At 41.3% G+C, this 19,988-nt stretch overlaps 1 long non-coding RNA gene across 6 annotated transcripts in view; it reads right to left on the bottom strand.

Moving 5' to 3' along the window:
- LOC118255915 (uncharacterized) overlaps positions 1–7,905 on the bottom strand; it is a 34,004-nt gene extending 26,099 nt beyond the window's left edge. For 2 of the 6 annotated variants that reach the window (XR_004781087.2, XR_004781081.2), the window contains exons 1-3: positions 6,695–7,071; positions 3,887–3,952; positions 1,125–1,298 (exon numbers count right to left, since the gene is read on the bottom strand). This is a non-coding gene — a long non-coding RNA (uncharacterized LOC118255915). Of the gene's footprint in view, positions 1–1,124; positions 1,299–3,886; positions 3,953–6,694; positions 7,072–7,775 lie in introns of those variants that run through there. The other 4 variants (XR_004781085.2, XR_004781082.2, XR_004781079.2 and 1 more) reach the window with 4 other exon arrangements.
- Between the last annotated feature and the right edge of the window lie 12,083 nt (positions 7,906–19,988).

Below are 19,988 nucleotides of genomic sequence, written 5' to 3' on the forward strand. Positions count from 1 at the left end.
CAAATTCGGATCAGGATTGATATGTCAACACTTTGGCTAAATAGAAAATTTGTTGCAAAGAATGCGCTGGAAAAATGAGTACTTGAAACTCTGCCCCAGTAGGGTCCTTCAGGGACATACCTCAGATGTTTGCCTTGCCTCCCACCCTGCTCCCCCCTGCTCTCACTTCCTCTCTCCTCTCTGATGCCTGTCGCAGAGAAGCAAAAATCACAGGAGAATTATGTGCTTGTGCTCCTCTTTTGGGTCGTCCCTTCACTCCAATGGCCCATAAACCAGGTCTGCCCAAAGTGGAAACAGGACTGCTGTGGGCACCGTGCTTCTCACAGGGATCCCACTCCCCACTGGACTACAGGAGCCCCCGAGGCTCCAGAACTGCTCCTGCCAGAGTGGTTTCTCACATGACAGAGCTCTTCTACGAAGGCTACCATGACCAGATCAAAGAGGCTATCCTATATTATGGATTCCATTTAAAAAAAAAAAAAAAAAAAAAAAAAAAAAAAGGGGAAAGAGAATTTGGTTTGGGTTGGAAGGAACCATAAAGTTGGAACTACCTGGTTCCAACCCCCCTGCCATGCACAGGGACACCTTTACACCAGATCTGGTTGCCCAAAGCCCCATCCAACCTGGCCTTGAACACTTCCAGGGAGGAGGCAGCCACAGTTTCCTTGGGCATCACCAGCTGGAGGAGTCCTGAGGCCTGGGGGGACTTTGTTTCCTCACTGGGAAACCAGCACTGCACCAGTGCAGTGCTTGCAGTGGTAAGGCTGCTCTCCTCTCCCTGTTCTCCAAGAACATTATGTGGTGGTTTATCCTCCTGGTATCATGAGACAGAGGGTATGTCATGTAGCATCACTTCTGGGACTGTGCCCATCCCATGCAGAGTGCAGATGAGAAATAAATGAATCATCCAGCATTTGCATATGATTATCTCATTGCATAGAAACACAGGTAGGACACAGGCCCTCCTGAACTGTTAACTCTAGTCTTGTGTTATAATTAAGGGCATTAACCACATTACAGTCTGTATTTATGGTACAAAGAGGGGGTTCTGCCCCCAAACTCCATCTCTCTAGTTTCCATCTCAATGACCACTTCCCCCCTACTGGTTCTGTGCTGTCACTTACCTGCATCTTAAGTAATGTTTCTTCTGTGCTTCAGTTGGCTTCCCCAAGCATGCCAGTGCTTTTCCACTTCCAGCCTACGCTCACCACCTCTGAAGTTGAACAACCAGAGCTGGGTGCAGCCTTCCAGGTGAGTGCTCAGACAGCCTCAGGTCAGAGGTGCTAAAGCTCTTCTGGCTTCACAAGAAACACCTCTCATGTTTTATTCTAGGCCATACTTACATTTTACAATGACTGCATAGCTGCATTCCATTAGTCTACTTTCATATCTTGAGCTTCCTTCCATTCACTTGTTGCCTACTAATGCACTTCTGGCTTATTGTTCCTATATCCAAGCCTTAGCATTTCATTTTAGTATCCACATCTCTTTCAGACAGCTGGAGACCTCACACTCATCCATCCACCTTTGTGGCACTGCTTTCCAATCTTTACCCATATAAACAATATTTTCCAAAACTGACACCCATTCATTTCATAATAGCTAATGTATTGTGTTGAGACCCACAGCCCAATGGAAGCTGAAGTCTGCAAACAAACAAAATTCACTGAATACCTGAAAAAATAAATGTTTTTGTTTGCAGCTTTTCTTTATGAAGTTGCATCTAGTGGTGTGCACGTGCTTCTCACACGTGTGCCTGTGTGACCAGAATATTAGCATCAAAAGTGTGGGCTTTAAAACTGCTTGGTCATTTTGATGATTTCACACTCACAACTATTAAGCTAGTGGTCTGAGAAGCTGAATTTACTTTGGGATGAAATGTTCTCAGACAGGTTGTAAACTCAAATTATGGAGAAACTTTGATGCTCCCATTTCTTGTTCCCATTCTAATGTTTTATACTGTTGATATGGATTTATTAGGACTTAAATAATCACTGCAAGAAAAGAAAAGAAAAGAAAAAAAAAGAAAGAAAGAAAGAGCCATGAATTCCTTTTCACGTTTATTTTTAAATCTACAGGATTTTTGACCAACACTGCCTTACAGTGACACCTTCTGGAAAAGAGGAGAGAGAAGAGCTGCTCAGTAGAGGAACAGAGTGGGGGAGACTGGGCATTGAGACAGCTTTGGAGTCCTAATTCCTGGCAGGCTTCTGATGTTTAAACACCTGTACAGAGCAGTGTTAGAACCACCCTATGGTTTCAGCTCTTTTTATAGCACATGGCTTCATGGCTTATGGCTTCAGCACTCTTTAAGAAAAAGAATCTACCACAAAACAATTATCCTGTCTATATTCATGTTCTCCGTAAAAGAATACTCAAATATAGGGTGGCAGTAGTATCATATGTTGCTTAGAGTCTCACAGAAGTAAAAGTAAGCAAGCAAATATGAAAAAAATACATTTTTAATGGATAAAATATTCTTCCCTTTCAAATCCTTACTCAGAATATTGCTCTATTTTGAAAGGGGCATGTGTTAATACTAAAATTCTTTAACATAGAATAATAATTTAAGGATATGTACACTTCTATCTAGGTTTGGCAAGCAAAACAGGAAAAAAAAAATTCAAAGTTCCTTAGAAGAGTATAGCAGAAGATATAAAAATACATTTTCCATTTCTGGACTGCACTTCAGCTGCTGACAGTCTACTGTCATGGCACAGCTCCCAGTTTCATCTGATGCTCCCTCAGTGTTAACTCAGAAAGAAGTTACGCCAGCAGCAACAGTAGTTTCTTAGGCCACTCACAATACACTGTTGCAAGAGTGGCTCTGTTGTGTCTGGCTAGATTCACAAACAAGAACGCTTTGAGGTTGGTTGCTATTGAAGAAAATAAAAGTTTTAAAAGTAAGCTGGGATCTTTACAAGATCCTGGGATAGTGGCATCCTTTTGTTAGCAGCAATACTCTAAAGAATAGCTTCTGTCAGAATGGCATAGGGGCAAAGATGGTATATTATAAGAAGCTGAAATCTAACTGAAAGCAGAGTCCTGGGCCCCCCAACGAATACGGCACTGTGATTTTCCACATTCTCAGATGTGAACATCACAAATGTTCACTCCAAAATGTCTCAGCATTCGTAACCATGCTGTCACCGGTGACCCCAGTGCCATGAGTCTACATGCATTTGTGTAACAGTGCTGGCTGTAAATTTCCAGCTTATTAGTTAGTGTACGTAAGCATGAAATCAGCACAGCCATACTGATTTAAACCAGATGAGGGGCTGACCTTTAGTTCGGACACAGAATAATGTGGGACAGAAAATAGTATTATATGGAAAAGAGCCATTATAACTATCAAAACAAACTTTCATCAGGTGACCTCAGCTAAATTTGTAGCATCTGAACACTATGCCCAAACCCACCAAGCTGACTGGCACTCACTCAGCCCAGAACACAGCACATCGAGTGTTGTGCCCCTGAGAGATGGGGCAGCCTGGCAGTACAGTGTGACAAACCCTGACTTGCTCCATCACCTAGGCAAATAGTCTGTGCCCAGATGTATGCCACAAAGACATCCCAGACTTCTGGTCTCCAGAGCCATTCAGGCTGCACAGTTGGCCCACCCAGTCTTACCCAATGAGGAGCCAGCACAAGCCTAAAACTTGCATTCAGTCTCAAGAAACTGAAAATCACCCCAGTGCTACCAGCAAGAGAGGACTTCCATCCCCAAGAGTCTGCTAATTTCAAATGGAGATCTTCCCAGTTGGTCTGCTTAGCCCAATTACTCATTTATTTCCAAAAGTTCCCATTATCCTCTGTGTTTTGGTAGTTTGTGTTTCTGGTTCCACCTGAGAGAGGACTCCAGGTATCTAAAATAAATCCTACTTACCTTACAAAAAGGAGTAGAGAAAACTGCTATGCAGACACACATTCCAGAAGACAAGAAGACAAAAATCTGTAAAGCAATAAAAAAGATCTCATATAACCAGGGTTGATCACAGGGTCTAAAAATCAAGAAATTTCCAGACTTCTTATTTCTAGCCATCAGAACTCATTTAGCTCAGTCTTCCAGCCTTGCCCAGAAGGTGAGGTGCTCAGGTGACAGACCAGAAGCTGGGGAGTCCAAAATACCAGGTACTGTAGGATTTGCAGTAAAACAAAGAGTTTGCAACCTTGGTTTTATATCTATACAAATGTAATCTGACAGTTACTCACTGTAACTCACCGGAGCAAAAAAGGGGAAGAGGGAAAAGTAGAAGGAATGATCTGGGACCAGGGAAAAGACTAGCACAGTGAATTAAGTAAAAGGGGCTTAGGGCTGGAATGCAAACAGATTGCTATCTTAGAATTAGATTTTCTTTAAAAAAATAAAAAATAAATAAAATAAAATAAAATAAAATAAGATAAATAAAATAATGATAATCAGATTTGTCACAATAAGCTCAAACCATTTTTTGAGGACTTGCTATAGCTGCCCTCACTGAGACTCTAGAAACACCACCTCACTAGAAATGCTGGAGAAACTGTAAGAAAAGGCTTTTGTAAAGATCAGCCTAAGACAGTGAATATGAGTGTTTCTTTTTTCCTTGAGATCAGCTGAAAATTAAACAAAAACTATTCAAGATGCAAGGGATGTATGCAGTTTTCACCGATAACTCTGAGAGTCACATGGCTATAACAAGAAATCATTTTGACTGAGATCTAATCTACTGGTCTTGAAACCACAAAATTAAACAGAGAGGGAGGCAGAACCATGGAGAGTAGTAGAGAGCATGTGTATTTGCAAAAGGGCACAATATGCTGGCTGGTATCGCTCGGAAAAGGACAGTAAACTTTCTGTACTGCATATATAGTTACTATATACTGCCCCTCGTAAAATATTTAGATGCAAGTTTCTTTCCCATTCAAGTAGTAATCTTCAGGAAGGATTCTTTTACTGTAGTAGCAATCTATATTAATTTACTACAACAATAACAGAAGTCAGTTTGCCAGTCAGTGTTTTGTTTTTACTATAAAGCTTGAAATGGAAACTGTGGCCTTGATGAAAACTGTAAAATTCCAGTAAATGGGATTAGTCATCCTTTTGTGTGCCCCAGTTCCACATATCAAATAACAAGCAGTGACACCCTCAGCTACCAAGTGGAAGCAAACATACTTCAAAAAGGAATAAAAAGCCACAGAGGGGATGAGTAACATTTGACATTTTCATGTCCGGAATTTCTGTAAATGTCTCTCTCCCAGAGGAGAAATATCTTCCAAAATATTTAGTCCATTGTAGTATTTCTCTTTGATAGAGCACTGTGAAATCCAAAGGGGGGAAATACTTAATGAGAATGTCCTAATATTTAACTCTTTGCAACCTGTAACAATATAAGGCATTTCAAATCAGTATTATTATAGCCAATGGCAAAGGTGAGTCGATTTTGATCTAACAGATTCCTGACAGCTGTGGAGAACTTCACTACATGCTCTCTCCCCATTCAATAGTTTTAATTTAATTTAATTAAATCCTTTTTAATTTTTTAATTTTAATTTAATCCTCAAGAGAAGAATTCCATCAAACAAGAAGCTATTGATCATACAAGTATTGTATGCTTAATCCCTTTGCTTTCGACAGTATGAATTGCATCAGCCTTCAGAAAGGATTAATATTTCCTTGTTAGAGCTCAGTGTCCCCAGTGGAAACCTTAAATATTTGCATTCTGCACACCTTGGTCACACAGCATATTAAGCCAAATCTCGACGCATGCCATTGCTTGTGCAATCCAAAACAAGGCAACTGGTTTGAAAAGGTTGCATATATGTTTCTGAATTGTCAGTTGTTATTGAGGAAAGCACCTAACTTTCATAAGATTTCAGCATTCTGAATGGAGCTTAGACAGATTACCAATGCAAACTTGCTGCCAAGCATGCTTGCCTAACAGGGTTTAATTACTATGATATTCTGTGAAATTACATGACAATAAAATCACATTTTAAAAATATAATTGCAAATTTCACAGCTTGGCTAAAAACAAAATCAACTGTAGCAAAACTAAATCCTTGCAAGTGCTTAGCACTTCTGTTATTCTGACTGCATGCCATGCATCAGAAGAAAAAATCCCAATATAATACATTACTAACATCGGTTAAATCCTCACGAAGAATACAGGTAACTCTACAGTGTTGGAATCACCCAAAGTCATTTCTCTCCATCTTCCAAGAAAGCCATGCTCCACAGCAATCCCACACTTCTTCCTGATGAACAGGGGTCTGCCTCCAGAAATTCAGCCCTGGATGCCTTCCCATATCTCTTCTGTGATGACAGGATATGGCAGCTGTTGTATGTAAAACTGTACATCCACTCATACTTCCAAATACCTGTATTTGTGAATAGCCATGGTAAAAACACCCTCCCCAGGTGAGTCTTTCCAGCTCCCATGGCAGCTGGATTGTGGGATCATGCCAGGAATTTCACTGCCGCCTTTGCATTGTTAGTGCAGAGAGCACAAATCAAGTAGGACTTAGGGGACCCTGTTGTCACCATTTGGAAATCAGCACTTGTCATCACCTTCCTAAAATCAGACCCCTTAAGATTTGTTTCCATCCCAACAAATTAGGATGTGAAGAGCCAGAAAGTGTGGAAAACAAACCTATCTGGAAAGGAAATTGTGTGTCTGAGTTTAAAAAATCATTAGGATTAAAATTTCCACTTTACCTGATACTTCCTGATAGGTCTTGAGGTAACAGTGATGTTTGCTGTCTTGAGATGTCTCTTGGAGACTATGATCACACATTGGAAACAGGCAGACAGTGACCTTGCCTTTTTGTTACCTGCTGCCGTAATGGGCTGCCACAGAGCCGAACCCTGCAGGGCTGGCTTTGACCTGGGACAAATGTGCTGAGTGTGCCTAGTGCTGCTACCTGGCAGTGCCGTGAGATAAAAGGAAGAAGTCACTATCCTTATTACTCATTTCTTCGCCAATTTAGTACTATTGGTACCACTGCAACCACCCCCATTATTGGGTTTTAGTACTGAATGTTTGGAGCTAGTCCCTTGAGCAGGCCACAGAGAGGAAGAACATAACTGAGGAGGGATGCTGTGTCACTGACCATTCATTCTCCCTGAGCCAAAACCACCTCTTCTCCTCTCGGAAAGGCATCATGCTTTTGCTGCTGACGTAGCCACAAACCGCACCACATTCCTGTCGGGAAGTATGAAATTTTACCTTGCCTTTTAAGACAAAAAGGAGAATCCATACCACCTAACCGAGCATATTTTACTGTTTGTTTTTTACAAATTTACGCTGTTCACTTGATCTTTCTGAAGCTGAACGAAGAAAACTAAGGCACCCTTCACTGCATTCACTCACAGGCCATGCCAGGCAATGACCGTGGATGAAAGGACAGCTGACACGGGCTGGCCAAGGTAGCTGATAGCACAGAGGAGAAGGCTGAGATCTCCAGGCTTACAGCAGGGAGGGCAGAGGCAGCACACACACGCTGCACAAAGCCCAGCAAACCCGAGCAGGCCTGCAGGAAAGCTGGCAGCGATGCCAGCAGAGCAGCCCCCACCCCTTCAAAGTCCTCCTTTTATGCTACAGCTGGCTGCCAACTGTTCAGCGGCTGCAGGGAGGAGGAGGAGGAACAGGGAAACTTTACAATTGAACAGCGTATAGCTTTGTACAAATAAGTTCAGAAAGAAATGCAGAGAGGAAGAAAATACATTAACCACATTGCCCTCCTCCCTATTTTATAAGGAAATAAAAGAACTGCAGGAAAATGACATGGTCACTTACAAACATGAGGTTCCTACACCAGCTGAAAGACAACAGAACGGTACAGATCAAGCCATTTGCTAGCTGGGGCAGGGACTGCAGTTTAACTGTCCTACAAATATCCAGAGGAGTCTCTTTGAAGTCTACAAAATACAAATAAACAAAGCCCAGAAACTCTGGTATTTAAAGAAAGCAAAGACATACAAACAGATGATTCAGGACACCTGACTCAGGGCACAGTTATGAAGCTGAGCAAGACCCATCAGTAGTGCTCTATGCCCATAGCATCTGCTGAGGAGATGTATCACCCATTAAGCTAAATTAAGATGCACGCAGGAGGGGTGGCTTCTGGGAAGAAATTTCCAGTAAAGCCACACTAGCATGAACAGCACAGATCACGTAGTCTGACACAGAGCAGACCTACCACAGAATAAAAATCAGTATCAGAGCTTCCCATTCCCCAGGCTGCCTCCTAAAGGAGCCCAATAGGTATGGTGCAGGAAAGAAAACCCCAAGCAGCATGGTGCTGCTTTTCTAAACATACTGATATGGGAGATTGAAAATCATATGCTGATGATTTTCTCATTAGAATAGCACTATTGCACTATTTGCAGACTGAATTACTACTCAGCATGTGCATTATGTCCCTAATCTGGCCCTTAATAGGAACATATTGATACACACTCCACCAGATGGAATGCATTAGACATTAAATACAAAAGTTGTTTTTGCTTTTAGAAGTCTATGTAACTTCACACACACACACACACACACACACAGAAAAAAAAATATCCCACAGACTATATATTAATCATGTTTACTGATCTCTGGAGAGTATTAGCACACTTTGAAGTTAGCCTACTGTGCCAAGCCTCTGTCAGCTGAAGGCATAAATTTTCTTCTTTGCTCCTAGTGTAACTTTTTCTTTCTTCCCCACACAGTCCCGAATGAAGTAAGGTTAGGCTGGAACTAGATGCTCTATATTAGCCTGCAAGAGCTTACTAAGATGTGTGAATGGGTGGCTTCACTTTGAATGTACATGTTCTAGTACCAAAACCATCTTTTCCACCTAAAAAATATCTCAATAAGGCATCTTTTTTGAACTGTTCTGCAACAGAATGAGATTTTTTCAAAAGTACAGCTCCATCCATTAGCACGCCATTAGATAGCCAAGTTTCAAACATAAGGCTGCAAGTTATCTTTGCAAAGCAGTGGTTATAAATAAAGCATCTGAGATATGGTTTCCTCCACATTGTGGGGTACAGTAGTAACACTGAATAGGAATTTTGTGTCAAAACACAAACAATATAGGTTCCACTCAGAAAAAAAAAAACACGTAGAACAACTGAGCACAATCAGATAGCATTTTATTCCTTATGACACAATGCCATCTGGCAGTGGAAAAAGAATGATTTTTCAGCCATCAGATGGTGCAGATGGTGTAGGCATGTGCAGCCATGGAATCATCACAGCCACGGTATCAGGCAGTCAGTGTTCCTGGCTGCAGAACCTGGTAGACTGGGAATAACTCTTGGGAGTCTGTCAGCAAGAGTTGCTGAGAATTATTATAGATGTCATGCGTGAAAGGACTTAATGGAGACCAAAGCATAAGCACAGATTGATAAGAGCTGCTTAGGAAAGTTAGTCTAGACTACAGGTGCTTCCACCACTAACAACATCTTTAAAAAAGCAAACAAGTAAATGCAACACTACAAAAACATAGTCATGTTCATTCACACAAAAAACCTCAACTGTAGACAGCAAAAAATTCAAAGTTAAGGAAGCAAGATGGATTCTCCTCACAATTGCATCATCATAAGTGACTATTTGTGGCTATACATTGTCAATAACTATTTCAATCTACATTGCATTTGAAAATTTAGGCTTCTGATTTTGGCCCTGTGAACTGTACTGAAGCAGGACAACGAGAGTAGCCTAGATGCACATATATCACCCTAAGTACGTTTTTCATAGCAAAGAATGGCTGCAGTCACAAGTAGCCCTGAATTCATTCAAGATCAAAAGAAGCTATCTCAATTAGAAAGGACAAAATCAGACAGCCTGGATAAAATATATTGAATTTTTTTCCTATGCCCTCCAAAAAGACAGCCTATCCATGGCCAATCAAACAGAAATTGAAAGACAGAGAACACAGAAAGCAAATGTGCCCCTTAAGTTATGGGTAACACCAAAATATCAAAGCTAGCAAAACACACTAGAGCACTATAACACGTTAACAGTTAGCTCTCACTTAACTTTACAGGGTTCCTGTGTGATGTTCCTTTTTGTATGAAGAGATTTTTTTGCAGACCCAGCTTTAAAAGCCAATCTGCAAGATGTCCCAGTGAATTTGCTCCTTCAGGATGGACTCTCCTGAAAGAAAGGCATCTCTCTTTGTCTTCTTGGAGCTGCCTGTTCTGTGCTGTGTCTATAAGCGGTGGGTGCCCAAATCTTTTCCCAACCTGGAATCCTCACCATTTTCTAAATTGCTTATCTTCCAGTGGATTTCTGGGGGCAAGAAGTTAGATTTTAGAAAGGCGTTGTAAAAAAGCTTAAAGAAAAAAGCTACCTTCATTTTGAAATGCTGAATAAATCTTAAATTTTCTAGTCCACTGTCTTCCCATATCACCCTAAGCACACTGGGAAAAGTTATATGAGGAGCCAATCCATAAAACATATTAATAGGTCAGACTAGCAGGCATGACGTTGATGTGCCATGAAAGATCCTGCTGTTGAAATAAATGCATGGTATTCACAAGGGAGTAAAATTAAGGTAACTACAAGGTACCTGAACTGTACATTCCCACTTCGGGACTTTGTATCTGAGATTTAGCCTGGTAGGAGTACGATTTAGTGCATTTAACAGAACAAACTCTTGAAAAAGATACCCGCTAGCACACTTATTGTTGCACCAACACGAGATCTCTCTCCCTATTCCTACCATGTCCAGAGTGCACATGCTCTCTCACCCACAGCACAGTAAGAATAACAATAGAACATCAGAGACCCTTTTGAAGGCTTTAGAATTTGTTTGTACTCTGAGCCGGTTAGTTATCAAGGCTACAATACCATTCAGAGGCAGTTTTCTGACGAAGCTGAAATGGCTGCTCTCCTGGACTGGGAAAGGATGTTACTTAAAGGGCTCCATTAGTCACCAAAGCTTTTTTCTCTCAAATTGTGCAAGTTTTTGACCTCAGAGGTCAGCAATAGACTGTGCGTCTGTTGTTGGTTGATCTTCCTGAGGACTCACATCTAAACGCTCGGGCTGATGTTTCCCTAATTGCATTTCCTTTTCAGAACAAGCCGCCATGGCCCCATTCAAGAAGGGGCTCACCCAGGCTGGAAGTGCTTTCTGAGGCACTCAGGGACAGAGCCTGTTCCATTATTTCTGGCTGGCACAGACCTGCCAAGCAGAGCAATCACAGATCTTCACATCCCAGCAAAATTAACCAAAGGGATCCATTCAGAGCGGGGCGGGGGGAAGGAGCAATAATAATGTACAACAAATTCAGAACCATCTCAGGGTCTATTCAGCAGATGCTGGGTGACAAGCCCAGCTCTTTGCTGCTTGTTTGCTCTTGACTACAGACAGCAAGCTCTTAGCTTATGAACAAGGGTGTACAAAAGGAAAGACAAAAATTTCTACCTAAATCAACAAAAACTGCAAGAAAGAGAAATAAAATTATTTCCTAAATCATTTGTCAAACAGTAAAACTACAAAGAAAAAAAAAATCCTCTCTTCTCACTAAAGACAAATACATAAGAGCAGGAGGAAAGCAGTGTGACGCATCAGGGTTATTGATGGCAACTGTTCTATTTTCCAGTAACTATTTTCATCTCAAATATGCACTTCAGATGGCTTAAATAGCATATAAATAAATAAATAATTTTTAAAAGAAGCCAAAACTCCTGCCAAATACAGACAAGCAATCATTTTTCCTTGCTTTTTCTTTCATGTTACTTGAGTCATCCTTTGTGTGCATATTTTAAAACAAACACATTCAAAGATCATTTGCATTCACACCAGTTGTGAAGTACAAGGCAAAACACTGACTATTCTGCATATACATTCTGCTTGTGTGTAAGACCTAATGTTTTGTAGTGGCCACAGTACACATCCCTGTGAAAAGTAATATTATCTGGCTGTGACGGGGAAATTCATTTTCTGTGTAACCTACCAGCTGAGCATGTAGTTAGTAGTCAAGACAGTGCCTGAAGTCATTCAGACTTGTTAAAAGTCACCATGTTGAAAAGCAGCCCTCTAGAAACAGAAAGGAGACACTCAGATCACCACAGAAATGATACATAAAACATACAGATTCATATTTCAAATTAAAATTTGAAATTTTAAAGTTCCTTTTCCTCAATAAAAGCAAGCAAACAAATAAAAAACAACAACAACAAAGTCCAGCTGTACTTGATTTCCTGTTGTCGTAGCCTTAAATCCTGGCAGTGAAAATATCATTCAGGACCAGCATGAAATGCATATGCTCCCCCTATACACATGGAGAGCATTCAGCCTCATGCACTAGGTGGCGCTATTAGCCCGTCCTTCATTTGCTAATGAAATTAAAGCCCATCGGCATTTACTCCTGTACGTGGTGCAGATGTCTGTCTGAAAAAACACGTTATGTTTTTAAGCCTTCTTTAAGAGTTCTTCTGGGTTTTAATAGCATGTTTTGTCACCTTCAGCAGGAGAACGGTTTTTCAAAAGACTATGAGCTAAAACCACAGTACGCATCATATATTATATTTATGATGACTTGAATGGTGATGTAACCACATAAAAGATCTAGCATGGTAGGGGGGAGAAACAGCTAATGTGTGTCTGAAGTTTGCCTTTAATGATATATACTTAAGTTTTCTGTGAAGAAAATACTGAAAAAGAAAAAAGACCAAAAAAAAGAAAGGGGGGGGGGGGAGGGTGGCGGGAGAGAAAAAGGGGGAAAAAAAGAAAAACAGAAGTCTGTAATTCTGAGCCACCAGCAAGTTTTATCCCTTCTAAATGTTCATTTATGGATCCTGAGCTGTAATAATGATACATGATGCATACTTTATTTCTAGCCATTTCGTTACTGCTTACTAAAGCTTAATTCAATAGACCATATAACAGAGGTTTCCTGATCTTCACTGAGAAAACTGCATGAAAATCAAGGGACGTGAAATTTAGAGCCTGCCTATTCTTAATCTGCAGGACTTAATAGTGCAGGACTGCAACTCCCCACACTTTCCACCGAGCACAATAAACTAGCGTATAGGGCAGCTGTGTCAGCCAAAGCACTTCCCATCAAGGAGCGCAGGAAGACTGAACATGGGGTAAAATGTTCTGAAACCCTGCTATGAACTTCAGCATTGGTTGGGTCAGTAAGTCGATTCACAATGCTGATTTGAAAAAAGGAGGGCAGAAAGAAAAAGCTGGTTTTGCTTTGAAGGTTAAAAAAAAAAAAAAAAAAAAAAAGAAAGCAGCTCATTTTTAGACCCTACTGCATGCCTGTGCTATTTCTTGACTGTGCTTGGAGGATTACTTTTCCTGGAGACCCCCACAGCTTGTCCCTGAGCCAAAGGCATGGTGGGAGCAGCCAGGAGATGTCACGGTCTTTTTCCAGCACCAATCCATGGTGTAGGAAAAGCCAAATAAAAGCTAAAATAAGAAATAGCTGTGGTGCTGCTAACTCCAAACAAAGGCCAGTGGTTGCCCCTGAAAGACCAGAAACCATTCCCTATAGGAGTCTTCTCAATGCAAAGGTCACAGGCAGGTTCTGATATTTCTTTCCATTTCTACTAGAGAAAGCCATGAGGTGCCAGAACAACGGGGTCAGCACAGACCTCATAGCAGCCCAGATGCAAAATCTTGTGCAGATCCTACCTGGGCAGCTTTCCCCAGCCTTCCTACCCAGCCAACACACACCCATCTCCAAACACACAGACATCTCATCCAATGCCCAACATTATCATGCAGCTGAGTTTCAAGTCATATTTAGCCAGAGCCATTAGCAAAGGTGGGGAAAACAGTTGGGTGCTCTAAAGTACCCATCTAAGAGGATCATTGAATGGGGCAAGTCTGCAGGTGTCCTGTTGGATGCAGCTCCTTTGGCACCTATCCTTCAGGGAGGTGGCAGAAGAAAAGGGGCTTGAGGAGGGCTAGCTGGTGGCCAGATGTCAAAACTCTTGCTTACAGGGGGCTGTATGCACAAAGAACAGTTTTTAAGAGTTGTTCTGTGGTCTTGGCACAAAATAGCTCACAGCTAGGGCTGCTGTATGTGAGACCTGATGAGGAGAGGCCAGACTGTGAGGGCAGATCTGGCACCTAGGGAGGAGGTGCACAAGCATTTGCAAGTGCTTGTGAAGGCCACGATTCACATCTAATTGTTGTGCCACAGAAAAGTCCATTCAGATGTGTCCCAGACTTCCAAGAGGACAAACTCCACCGTTGCTCAGAGAGCAAATTGTGTACCAGGTTTCTGAATGGCCAAGAAGTCTTTAGGATCATATTTTTGAAGGCACTTACCAGTTACTTCTGAAAATCTGGACCACAAGTGATGAAACAGGAGATGTGATAAAGCTGACTATATTAAGGTGTCAGAGCCATACATATTAGAGAAGAAAACCCCTGCTGAATCATCTCTCCAGTCTTTCCAGTGGTTTTATGTGGAGTCATTTTTTATTGAGTCAGATATTAACATTCAGAGGAACAGTTGCTTTTAAGTAATTTCCGAGGTCCTTTAGAAGTATGTATTTGAATGTTTTCCTTCTTCCATTTTTGTCACTTGCTCACATATGAGAAGTTTAGAAAAAGACGCAGAGCACCACAGTGCTTGCAACTAACTCTCTGAATAGTCCCTCTGCAGCTGTAACTCAGCAGGAGAGCTGAGCTGCTCGGATGTGTTAATTAGTTGGCAGCTCTCTGCAAATTTTCAGCAGTAACGCTTGGTGTTATAGGTCTGTCTCCAGGCGAACACTTTCCTTTTGCTGTTTCACCAAGCAAATCCTGTAAAAAGGAGAGCAAACATTGAGTTTAATAGGAGTTAATGCATTACTTTACAAGTTCTTCATGGCTGGGAGTCTAAAGTCTTCCCTTCAGTGATGTAATTGAGACAGCTGCAAAAAGCCAGTAATGACCTTGGCTAAATGACTCGGTCAGTTCTGTCCAGCTCCCGGTAGGTAAATAACGGCAGGTATATCTACCCTTCAGCTATTTGGCCCAGAATTTGGGAAGGAAATGCTGTATATGAGCCTCATCCTGCTGTGGTTGGACACGACCAGCTGTGCCTAAGTGAGCAAAGGTGAGATTAACCCTGTAACTGTGACCTTGAGGCCACGGAGCACCTGGGTGCCACCAGCAGACCAGCCACTGGATGGCACCTACAGCCTGACACAGCACTTGGCTCATCAAACACAGAGCCTGGGCAATTTGTGTTGTGCTTCTTGCTGTGTCAGGTGCTCATTGCATCACCTCAGCCAAATGCATAATCACCCAAAACAGTAAGATGGAGACTTTTCCTTTAATATAAGTAGTATCTGCTATGAACAATTAGCTCAAATGGTTCTAACCACAGTATCTTTCAAAGTAAGATTTTTAAACTGCTTAGTTATGTCTTTACCAAGTTAAACGCATTTTAGATTTTCATGCTTGATCTCCTCAACACTAATGACATCTTCATTGAGCACATTAGCCAGAACCTTCCAAGTTTTGTGCACCACAGGAGGTTACCCATTTTCAAAAACAACATTAGACAAAAAATAGAGTCACTTGTGAGCACAGGAGGGGTCCAGTTTCCAAAAAATTAGGAATTTTCATTTTCTCTTTCACCAAAATTTGAGTTTTGTTGGCTTGACCTGAAGTATTGTAACCTACAATCATATATAACTATTTGAACTGATGCCAAATAAATGCATGAAGTAAAAATAAAATACAACAACACTAACATATTCAAAGGTCAGTTAAGGTAAATGGAGTTTACATGTTTTACATGGTTTTGTTTGAATGATACCCCAAGCGTATGAGATATAGCTAAATAGGGTAAGCAATGTCCTTAATTTGGTTGGATGATTATACAGCTTCCATACAGCCTGCTCTTCCCTTGCACTTGAAGAACAGGGTGAAAATTATTCACTCTGAATAATTTTGCATTATGATGGCATAGCAAAATTGCCATTTCAGGTGGCACTCAAGCTGTAGAAAACAACAGGTAACAAGATTTTATTTATTCTGTATGCCCCTGGTATTCAAGAGCTTTCAAGGGGACACAGAGCTGGCCACAGTGAACTCCCATCCATGCCACAGTCACGGCAGCTTCCCCATGCATCTCTCCTGGGGTACCAGGGACTGGTGGAAGTGCGGACACCCCGTCCCAGACCTGAATGTTGGAGCCAACTGCACTTTGCTGGAAAACCAGACGTTAGTACTGTTTGCCAAATACTTTAATCTGATAAAAAAAATCCCAACTGTAATGCAACTCGCTCATCTCGGCTGCTTTTCCAAGGTCTTCCCAGATGGTGGCAATCTTGTTTCACGTTTGTGCCGTCCACCCTGACTTGCAGCAGGCAAGAACGAAAAACCAGCAGATGTAAAACTGGCAGCTACAGGCTTAATATAGGCACAAAATCAAAAGAAAAGGAAAAGAAAAATCCTCATCTCTAGTGACAAAAAGATTACAAAGGTGAGCATCCTCACTGAAAACTGCATCTTTAAAATTTGTTCTTGTTTGGTAGAATTATTTTACAACATTGCTTTTATTTATAGTTACTATTCAGGACTGAAAATCTGATCGTAGCCCTATTTTTAAAGGGAGAGCATTTTAAGCACGTGTAATGATAAGTTTTTATTTCTTTATCAAAGGTGTGATTTAACTACCTCAAAAAAATAGTGCAAAGGAACTTTGTATGGGAATGACTCCATATGTTTTGCTTCCTGGAAGAGCCTAGAGTAACACAAGAGTAACAGGTGTCCAAGCACACAAAAAGTTGTTTGGATAGGTATTTGAAAAATGAGCACACTGCAAAGCAAAGTGGCCCTGGTTTCAGAGAAAAAATATAGATAGATAGATATTATTATATATATTTCCCATGACTGAGAAGAAGGAGCTATTTCTTGTGCAGGGCCTAATCCCACCTGCTCTGAGGAAAAACCTCAGTGACGTAAATGGGAGATTTACCATAGCAAAGTCTGTGATCCCTTTTGAACAGGAAGTAACACAAGTCCATGATTATATTTCATTTATCAGGCCTTTCCTTTGTGTCTCATGATAGTTTGGCCATTCTGTCCTTCCACAGTCAGATACAGATACAGGCAGAGGCACACTGTGCACACAGAAGTGAGACACAGAAAAGAGTTGAAAGGGGAACTTTTACAGGAGCCACAGCCATGCACCTGGCTATAACTTTTACTGATCTGAATGCTTCCTGGAGAGACTATGCATTTAATACTTAATTTGGTATTTTGCACCACAGAAATGTTCTCCAAACAGAGGACCTCTTGAAAAAAAGAACTCTCTTTTGCAAGTTGCATATAAAGCCAAGATCGTTCTCTACAAATATCTAATCAGTAGTAATTAAATATTTAACATTTTAGAGATTTCAAAACTTTTTACTTTATACGAAGAGTTTATCCACAAACACCAGAAGTTGCCCGTTTCTAGTCTAGTTCTTCAAGAGCATCCAACAACATGACCACTGCCAGACTTCCCATCACTGCACCGCAGACCCAGCTCGAGCCAGGCTTCACTGTGCTGGTGCACTTCTGTCCCCCAGGGGTGAGGCAGGCTGTTTTGTCCAAGAGCCAGCACTGCCTTGTGGCAGAAGCTTTTTCATCACCACTTTTTTTTTTTTTTTTTGAAGCGTCCCCCCTTCCTTCTGATACTTTAAGCAATTATATCCTAAAGGAAATAAGAGCATACAAAAGTAAAATTAAAATATTTCTGGTTCTTTAAGGCATCGCCCATTCAAGCCATGCTGTGGCTGTTCAGTCAGAGAAGCCTTCATCCCCTGGCTCTGACAATGCTGGATTAATTGTTGACATGCAGAAGACGTGTTTATGCTGGTGTCTGTTAGAGTATCAATCTCTCCATTGGCTGTGAGTGGCTGGGAGCATCAGTACAGCATGATAACTGTAAAGGATTGAAAGCAAGAATAAGGCCAAAAATCCTGTGTGCCAAAGCACAACAATCATTATGTTGCATACAGACATTTACAGTCAGCTTAATGAAGCACGAGTGAAGGCCCCAAGACCAAAGGGTATGGAAACATTCAATCTCCTGCAGACATGTAACAGCAGAACCACCCATCTCAACATAGGGCCAAAATAAATCACTAAGATAAGAGAAGACTTCTGCAGGAGACTGAAAAATATGGGAACATCTGGACAGAAAAAAAAAAAATTAGTTGAATGTGTGTTTTGGATGCTTTGTAGGAAAAATATCTGCAAGAGACTGTCTTGTCTGTAAGCACTGAACACTGAGACCCAGGACATTTCCTGAGGATTAACAACTACCTAAGAGAGTTAATGACCCAGAGGAAAGCTGAGGGTCATTTAAACCAGTCAGTCATCAGCTCGTTGGGAAATACCCTCCGCTGAAGTTTGTTACCCTTGCTGCTTGAACTCCTCCCTCTCAGTAAATACCAAAAAAAAAAAAAAAAAAAAAAAAAGGATCATACTGCTTCCTGCACAGCCAAAAAGCTCTGCAGCCATGCCTCTGCACAGGGAAGTATGGGGGGACACCACCACCGTGCCAGGTTTTCCAAAAAAGCAAACAAAAATTCTTCCCTTGAATTTCAATTATATCACTTAGAAAATTAAAACAAACAAATAATGTTTTGTCTAAAAGCGTTTAACTAATGAGGTACCTGATGAGCTGTGGAAGGGAGAACATCGCTGAGGAGTGGAGCACATCAGCATGGGGCAGAAGCTGTGCTGCTGCTACAGGACAACCACCGCATCATGGGCAGTGTGGAGGGGATGGAGAAAACTTTCTTCCAGCTTTCTGTCTATTCCCAGAAGTGAATGCAGCCTGACTGGCGTTATAGAGGAGTTTAAAGCAAACCACAGAGACGTTTCTAAAGCTGAGAATGACTTCTCCCTTCTGTATTTTTGTTCACTGTGGGACTACAGCACACATCTGAAGAGACCTGCTGCCATGTGGGCAAAGCACAGACCACTGCCAGCCACAGACCCAAGCCTAACCTGGCCCTTAGATAAAGCAGTGAAAAGGAAGAGTAAAAGTGTGACCTAGAATATATGGTGGCAGCAAATGTTTCTTGCAAAGTTTCATGAAGATAACACTTTTTGGTGATATTCCCTTAACCCTGGGGCATAGAGATGCACCAGAGCAAAGGTGTTGCATTATGAAAGAGTGAATAGACCAAGGTAAGCAGCCACACAAATCTTTGCAAAAAAGTATTTCATCTTTAAAATGAGATATGCATGGTAATCATACATAAGGGTATTTCACAAGCTTATAGTTTGGGAACATACAGTGTGTGTGTTTCTAACATGAAAAACAATATTACTTCATCATATTCTTTATGCTTTAGATTAGGCAAAGTTGTGCCTCGAAAGCCTCAGACCTCTTTTCAGTAAGTGCTAGATATCTGTTAGTTTAAGTATTACTTATTTAAAAGGTTCTTTACATAAAATATTAACTTATTAATAAGTGCACTTGTGGTTATTAATAACACTTTTATCTGAACAAAGAGAGAACAGGTTTCTGTCTTAGGGCACCCAAACGTTATCAGTTACCTGAGCTCCCTGATTTGGCAGCGAACACTGGGAGAAATGCACTTACCTGAACTTTACATTTGTCTGAATGTTCACCAGTAACAAGGGCAGGTAGGTACAAGAGAGGCAACAACTACAGCCACCTATTTCCTGCCTCTTTTATACTTCACGGTACCGCTGCAGGAGCTAGTGGATAAAAGCTGGTGGATAAAGTCAGGATCGTTCTGGAAAAGTGCTTCCAGGGAAACGCACATGCCTTTAAGTTAAGGTGGGCAGCCATAAGCACTTGAGACAACAAAGTTGCTTTTAACAAGTAGAAGATCTGGTAATGAAGCACATCTGATCTAAGCTGTTTAATTTTGCCTTGAGCATAAGCAGTTATCAGCTGGGAGAAGAAATGACACCACTGGTGCTCCAGCCCCCTTTGTTAGGGGGGTCAACCTGAAGGCTGAGCATCTTCAACTGGCTTTTGCACAGCAGCTTTAGCAAAGACAGCTTGACCTAACAGCAGTTGGCAGTTG

Source organism: Cygnus atratus, chromosome 2 (genome assembly GCF_013377495.2).
Source record: "Cygnus atratus isolate AKBS03 ecotype Queensland, Australia chromosome 2, CAtr_DNAZoo_HiC_assembly, whole genome shotgun sequence".
Taxonomy (NCBI): domain Eukaryota; kingdom Metazoa; phylum Chordata; class Aves; order Anseriformes; family Anatidae; genus Cygnus; species Cygnus atratus.